General features: G+C 36.2%; 1 pseudogene; it reads right to left on the minus strand.

Annotated features, from left to right (window-relative positions):
- The window catches only part of LOC107087316, a 17671-nt pseudogene extending 9946 nt beyond the window's left edge, over positions 1-7725 (minus strand).
- Positions 7726-7916: the final 191 nt, after the last annotated feature.

Raw genomic sequence — 7916 nt, forward strand, 5'->3', positions numbered from 1 at the left:
TATATATATATATATATATATATACGCTGCTTCTGCTGCTCAGACGTGCTGCAGGTCCTTTTGCTGCACCTTGATGCATGTCAACCATTTCCTTTGCATGTAAACTAGTTGATTTTGCTGCCTCTTCTGCTTGCGGTCTGAACTTAACATAACTGTTGATGAGAAAGCTGCTCAATTTACCGAATGATCTATGTTCCCACCCTCACCTATGGTCATGTTATCGCCTCGGGGTCCCCCCCAGAGCAGCTGAAGGAAGTGTGTGTGGATCGAAAAGTCTGGGCATCTCTGCTTAGATTGCTGCATCCATGACCCGACACCCCGGATAAAGCGGAAGAAAATGGACAGAAAAAGCTGCTCAGTGATCTGAAAGAAAAACAAAAAAGGTTTAAAAATGAACTGTAGGACAAATTTATCTGAGACATGATGAGGATGGATCAACGCATCTACAGTATACAGTTTTATTAATTGTTTAAGTGTTTACATGGTCTTGTCCCTCATTAGCTGTTAAACCTGATTTAAAAGTGTAGTACCTCACTCTCTCTCAGGTATATTGATGCGTTACTGTTGTTTTATCCCAAAGCCAGAAGGAAGTTGAAAAGAGAGCAAATGTTTTCAGTCAGTGCCCCTAAATTAGATGCCATTATAAATAAGAGGCTGGCTTACTTGCTGTTATTATGTCCTCTCTTAAAACATTGTTTCTGGTAACTCAGTTAGTTTCCTATTATTTCACCTTTTAATTTCGTTGATTTATCTAATCTAATTTCTGAACTAAAGAGTGCCCCTCACAATCTACATATAGCCCCTGAAGTAAGGTGACCAGATTTCTGTAATCTAATCTGGGGACATTTCCACCTCATAGATGAAAACGAATGCATTTTACGAAAATTAAAATAGGAAATGGGGACAGCAATGTTTTCATAAATTTTTACTTATTTATTAATATTTTAACAAAAATCAAGTGTGAAATCCAGGAATGCGCCTCTTCCATTTCCTAAGATAAATAATATTAATCAATAGATAGTGGTTATTAGTGCTATCTGGTCATTCCGACTTCTCTGTCTTCTTCCCTTGTAAGCAACATAACATTCGGTTCAGGGACAGGCCAAAAAATTAAAATGAAACTTTTTTATATATATAAAAATTTTAAAACTTTTTTTTCCACATAATGATATCTATAAAAAGAAATGGCCTTCAGTTGTTTATACTGCATCCTGGACACCTGCAGTGCATTGGGTAGCCTTCAACAGCCTGGATTAAAATCCGTGTCACTATTAAAACAGTTATGTTAGATTTTTATATTCCGATTAAATTACAGCCATTAAAAAAGATCATTTAATCTGGATCGTTCTCATAAGCAGTTTGAAGCAGCCACAACAAAAATATATGTTCTGTCATTACATGTATAGATGAATGAAAAATAAGCTTCAGGGCCAGGATATAAATAATGTGTCCTTTAATAAAGTTATGGTAAAACCTAATAGGAATATATTTTCACAATCATAAACCTATTTTCTATTCATGTGTGCATAGATACAGCTGTGCTTTTCATTATAAATAAGCCATTATTGTTTTTGATAAAATGTAAATGTAAAGATTATATGTTGCTATTTATCCCTCCCTGTTACAAAAATCCACAACAAAATTAACAACAAAAATATTTGGGCAGAGGAGCAAGAAGGGAGGAACAGCGGAGGCTGTTCCTTCCTTATTTGTGCACATTAATTATTATTTTGATAAAAATCCTTGGAACGCTTGATGGCGTACCATATTAAGTGTGTCTCTCCTATATCTGCACCTGGCTCACTTACAGCAGAAAAACAGCAAAACCCCAGAGACCCTAGCAACAATGGAGTTGAGGTAATACATTTATGCATAAAAGATGGGCCAAAATGATCTACATAAATACCAAAGACTGATTAAAGGTTATCAGTGATGCAGTTAATGGTAGGTTGTTAATACCGACCAAGCATAGCAGTCATGAGTAATATAGAGAAAATGATGTTTTTTATATAAGGCTGAGATGGTTTAGATTAACTTTTTAAACCTTACTAAATGAAATCAAACTTTGAATGCAACCTTTTATTTTAAATCATGGTACCTCTGCCCTGTCTTATATTAATACATCAAACATAAAGCAAAAAACAGTGAAAATAAATCCTTAAGAGCAGTGTTCTTTCATACACTGTACATTTCAGGCATGTAGGTTGTAATAAAGTGTATGGATATGACAACCAAAACAGAAATTTCTTAATGTTGCAGTTAACACTGTAGTCAGTTGTCACTCTAACCACCCAGCCATAAAATACAACATTTTATTACCTTTTACCTTTTAAAACATGAGGTTTCATAGAACATGTACAAGGTCAGAATTTCAGCTCAATAAATATGTTAAATAAATCTGAAGAAAGTTAAGTTTTATATTCACCTTCTAAGAAATGCACATCCAAAGATTTCCTTTTATTCACAAAACTGGCTCCAGTAACAGAGAGGTTGGTAAGGTTGTCCATATTTAATCTTGGACTGTGAAAATGTTCTAGTTATTTTACATATGCATGAACGCTCAGAGCAAAAACTGAAGCAGCATTTCTGCTGTCTAGAGAATGCAGTTGGGTGAAGATTTCACTGTCAACCAAGTTTATATTAGAAGGCAGATCAGATCAGATAGCCGCAGCCTTGTGCTGCTCATGTGACCAAACAAGTGACACAATACTGCTAGTCCAAATGGGGTTCCCACAGATATGCCAAGACATCATGGTTTACATCATAATCTTAATTCTTCAACAGTTCTACTCCTATTTTTTTTTCCTTTTGAAGTTTAATAATTTCAGAAATTTACATTTATTTTATATGTCATCAGTCTCTAACTTATACTGAATACTTTCTCTTATAAAACAAAAAAAGTGTATTCCTCCTTCAGATTTTCTTCTTTGGGGCTGATGTCTTCCACTGCATTGTAGACCAGGATGGAGCCTATGCCAAAAGCCTGGTTCATCTGGATCAGAGGTTTGATGGATATGTGATCGTCCCAGGCAACAAACTGGCCAAGGTCATCTTCATGAGCTTATTAAAAACCTTCTGGCCAAGATTTTATTTTTTCCCTTTTTTCCTTTGTCTAGGAAAAAAGGGAAAGCATTACTTCATTTTTAGATTATGAGATATATAGTGAAAGCATGGCATTCAATTTGTGTTTATTTATCTAGCAACGTAGAAACATAAAAACTGACCATGAGGTGTCAAATATTACACTGCTGTTTTTTAGCTGATGTAGTTGTTATGTTCATTCGGAAGTATTGAAAACCACTGAGGCGTAAATAAAGTTTGTGATAATCGCCAGAATGTAATGTCTGCAGAATATGTCTTTATAATTCTTGAAATATCACTGGGTGGACAGTCATTAGCAATAAATGTCAGCCAATTACCTAAGTACTCTGCATTCATGCTCTCTTTGCCAGAAATACAATTAGTCATAATTTTGTTTTGTGAAGTGAAAATAGTTTTAGGTAAAGTACTTGGATGGTATACAGAAAACTGCAAATATGTTGATTTTGATTCAGCATTTTGATTCTGCCAAAACAACAAATAATTTAAGTCTGATAGGCCATGGCATTGTCAGCTCATCACAAAATAATATTCCTAACAATAGTCTGCATAAGTGCATGAAGAAGGAAAATGCTGGAAAACATTCCTATACTCATATATTTAATATATGTTTAAAATAGAGCCTAGGCGGAAGTTCAATTGAAAAAACTCATTACATCCGCCTCCGACACAAGCTAATCAGCTTAAACCACTCCTCCATGAAAGCCCACTCAGCATCCAGAGTTTATCTTAAAAGGTCTCCAATCCACAACACAGTCTGCTACCCAAAGCGCAGGCAGTGGTTGCGCTTTGTCTCACTTTGATTCAGATGACCCTAATTCATTGGGGTCATCCCTATTCTTTAGCCCTGTTCATGCATATCAAACAAAATTAAGCACTAATGTTTCCTGCCGACGTCTGAGCGCCAAAGACTAAAGTATTTGCATTGATAAAATTCTTCTAATTTACTTTTTCTTTCCAGGTGAGTTTTTCAGATTGAAATTTAAATAGACAGTACACCTTCTTGACAATACTTTTGTTTCGACTGCAAGAAGTCAACATTAACCTTAAAGTCGTAGAGAAGTCATATTTAAATTTAAAATAATTTTGGCTCAAACATGTGTATAAATGTACTCTTTATCAGACCATATTGTCCCAAAAGTTAGAACATTTCTAATAAAAAAAAAAAAACGGCTGCAAGTCTTCTACACCCAACCAAGCTTCTGCCACCCTGGCGTCCTCTTCCACAACAACTTCATCCCCACTTTCCTCCTCTAAATAAAAAATGCATGATGGAGGAGACTCCTCCATGACCTCCGACACAAAACTCTCCTCCTCTTGCATGTTGAAGATGTCCATAGCGTTCCTTGACAGCGTCATTGCTAAGTGCTGCTTGGTCCCAATGTAATTTCCCATTGGGAACCTACTAGCACTAAGTTACTAACTGTTTAGCAAGATGCTTCCGAGACATGGGCCATAACCAAATTTGCTTGCAAACTTCCCCCACAACAATCCTGCCCCCCTTGATAAATGACCAATCACATTCACTTTGTTCACTCGTGTTAAGTCGGGCACCACTCGCGATAATTCAGAACTGCAACCGTTGGAACAGCCGCTTCCCTACTCGACTTTAATCTTAACTTTTGGCAGTTTTGACAAAAAAAGATAAATATCAAATTATTTTATTTAATAGAGATTAAAGGTATAGTATTTTACTATGATATTTTATAGTGTAAGCAAATAGAAACTTTAATACTGAACCCTGTAGTCTGTTTTATAAATAGCATCTGGCTTACATTATTCAACACAAACATGCAAGGACAGGTTGCAATTTGAGACAAGGGTGTATTTTATGATGTTTAGGTGGTTAGCAGGCTGAAACACTAAATTAGTTTAAACAATATAGTGGTTTTCAGTTTATGGTTTTAACCTATCACTGTTTTCATAGCATATCTTTTAAAGTTTAGCTTTAAGTTAGCTACAGTGATTGTAACCAGAACATTTGCATGGAGAGAGTGTTATCAGCAACGTCTTTTTATTAAATCATAATTAGTGTAGCAGGATAATGCCTGCAGACAGTAATTAAGTAGGTCGGGTGTCCCTGCCAGTTGCTCCCTTTGAAGTTTAGAAACATCCAAATCTGAGTTATATGTGTATCATACATAGTTACTAATGTCATACTGTTAAATAAGTCTGAGCCCACCAAATAAGAACTGCAATCCCTAGAAATAGCTTGATTTCTTTATTACTCCAACTGATTACCACCTTTATTGTTATCAACCAGGATGTCATAGGAACAAAGATGAAACACCACCAAACTTCTGAGCAGCTTTAATGAGTCTTTGCTCCTGTAAGCCTCCTGGCTTTGCTCAAAGTCCACTGAGATCTTGTTAGCAGGGGAGGAAAAGTTACGGCGGCCTCCCCAAGCTTTCCCACACTTCCAAGGATAATCACAAGGATTCCAAGGATAATGCAGACAGGCCGATGGACGCTTGGCTCTGCTCCAGCTTGGGCCATGGTTTGCCTGCAGGGTCGTCGAGATGGAGAAAAAGATGGACCGGAGTCTTCGGTTTAATAAGAACAGCTTTAGGTTATTTTCTGCATTTGCCCTCTTGGGGGCTGGTATGGCTTTGACACAAAACAACTGGTAATGATATGGTAGAAGTGAATGAAGCAATTAAGTTAGTGAACCATCTGGCTACTTCCTGGCACACTACAGTGTAAATAAACAAGAAGTCGATTTGACAGAAGAGAATCACCTGATTGGTGGAAAGCTTGTGACGCTCTTGCCTCTGCTCTGAATGCAGCTTCTCACTTCAGTTTTCAAAGACAAAGGTTTTCCAGTGCTTGATAATGGCCAATGTACTGATGTAGACCGGCCATCATTACAGTTGTTCTAATAATGTATTTTGAGGTTTTCAAACATAAAAATAGCAAATTTAAGGTAATATAGCTTTGCATTTGAATTCAAAGTCAGTCCGACTTTGGAAAGATTGTTTTTGTATTTCAGAAGTAGCCAGTGTTTGAAAAGCTTATTATCGAGAACATAAATAACATACAGTGGCCTGTGTCATATTGAAGACAGAGACCCGGATGACTGATTGATTTTTAGCATACAATCGCTGCAATTTTATAAACAACTTTGTTTTGTTTTTCATAGACTGACTGTTTATTTGTTTCATCAATAATATTTGTATCTCCTTCTGTTTATAGGGGATTGCAAGGTGTTTCTATACCAGAAAGTTCTAGAATTTCACTAGAATCTATTTGTTGCCACATAAAACCAGCAAAAATGCACCAAAGATACTTGACTTATCTTAATATCTGTATTGGGGAGGAGCAGCAGCACTAGCAGACTCTATGAAGGAAGGCTTTATCAGCTTCTTCCGTATATAATTTCTTGAGTTATGGTCCAACTATCATGATCAAAGGTAAGGGTTGAAATGTGTATAGAACTGAAAATGGAGAACTAGCTTTCCTTACAATAGACTATTAGCAGCCTTCACATTCCCACAAACCATCATCTGCTTCATTCTACCAACAAGTTCAGTTCAGTTCAGTAGCTTTTATTTGTCCCAGTATGGGCAATTTTTGTGTAGTAGTAGTACACCTTTCACACACACGTTCACATTTCACAAATCACAGATAAAAAAACACACAAAAAAAAAACACAAGAAACATAAAATATTTAAAAAGATAAAAGTAAGGTGGATAAAAGAGAGAGAAAAATTAAAAATAAAAAGTAAATAAATATATGCAGTGCAGGGGATGAATGAGAGCATATGCGTGTAACATATGGCTATCTGCTTTTCCTGGTAGAGTTTAGCAGCCGAACAGCAGAGGGAATAAAGGAGTGTTTGTATCTGTTGGTCCAAACTGGTGGGTATTTAAATGTGATTCATTAAATGAATTGAATGAATCCCACTATCACCTGGAAGTTTGGAATAAAATCCCTTTTGTAAAAAAATCATAATTATAGAATTTATAAAATAATTATAACATTTTGTATTGCTGCATTTTTGCTATTTGTGTTACAGATTTGTTTAAAAACACATCCTCAGTTGCATACATTGTGCATCTATTTTTAATAAAGCTGGAGTATCATGAGAACATGTAAAAAAAAAATTATGGTTTGTGAAAACATTTATGTTACTTTCTCAATACTTAATTTGAGCTTTTATCTATTGTACAAATTTCTAATCCACCTTAATAGATGGATAAATAATTCCACTTGGACAGTTTTTTATGGGGCTTAATTTGGACATACTGATGCAAAACACATTCAAACTATCAAACTAAAAGGAATTCTGGTGGCATTTACATTTTTTTATGAAAAAAAGGTGTTGATAAAATGTTTCTATTTAGGCTGCAAGATCAGTAAGTAGCTCAAGACATATCCCCCCAAAAAAAGAACATGCAGGTTGAGTTTTGCCTTAACAACTTCAGCCTGCCTATTTTAAGTGATAAACAGTTGTTTTAAGCAGTTGTGTTGCTGGGTCAAGTCAGTGTTAAAAATATGACATTATGAAATTTGATTTTAGAAAGAGAATTTGAAAATGCAAGGAGGTGCATGCATGGTGACGAAGTGGATAGCGCTGTTGCCTTGAAGCGAGAAGTTTCGATTACCTGCCCAGGATCTTTCTGCATAGGGTATGCATGTTCACCCTGTGCATGTGTGTCTCCGGAAAGTCCGGCGTCCTCCCACAGTCTGAAAACATGACTGGTGACCTGTCCAGGGTGCACCCCACCTCTTGCCCATATACTGCCAGAGACAGATGTGCAACCCTGACAGAAAAAGTGAGAGAAGATGGATGGATGGATGGATGGATGGATGGATG

Source organism: Cyprinodon variegatus, unplaced genomic scaffold (assembly GCF_000732505.1).
Source record: "Cyprinodon variegatus isolate N-32 unplaced genomic scaffold, C_variegatus-1.0 Scaffold180, whole genome shotgun sequence".
Lineage (NCBI taxonomy): Eukaryota > Metazoa > Chordata > Actinopteri > Cyprinodontiformes > Cyprinodontidae > Cyprinodon > Cyprinodon variegatus.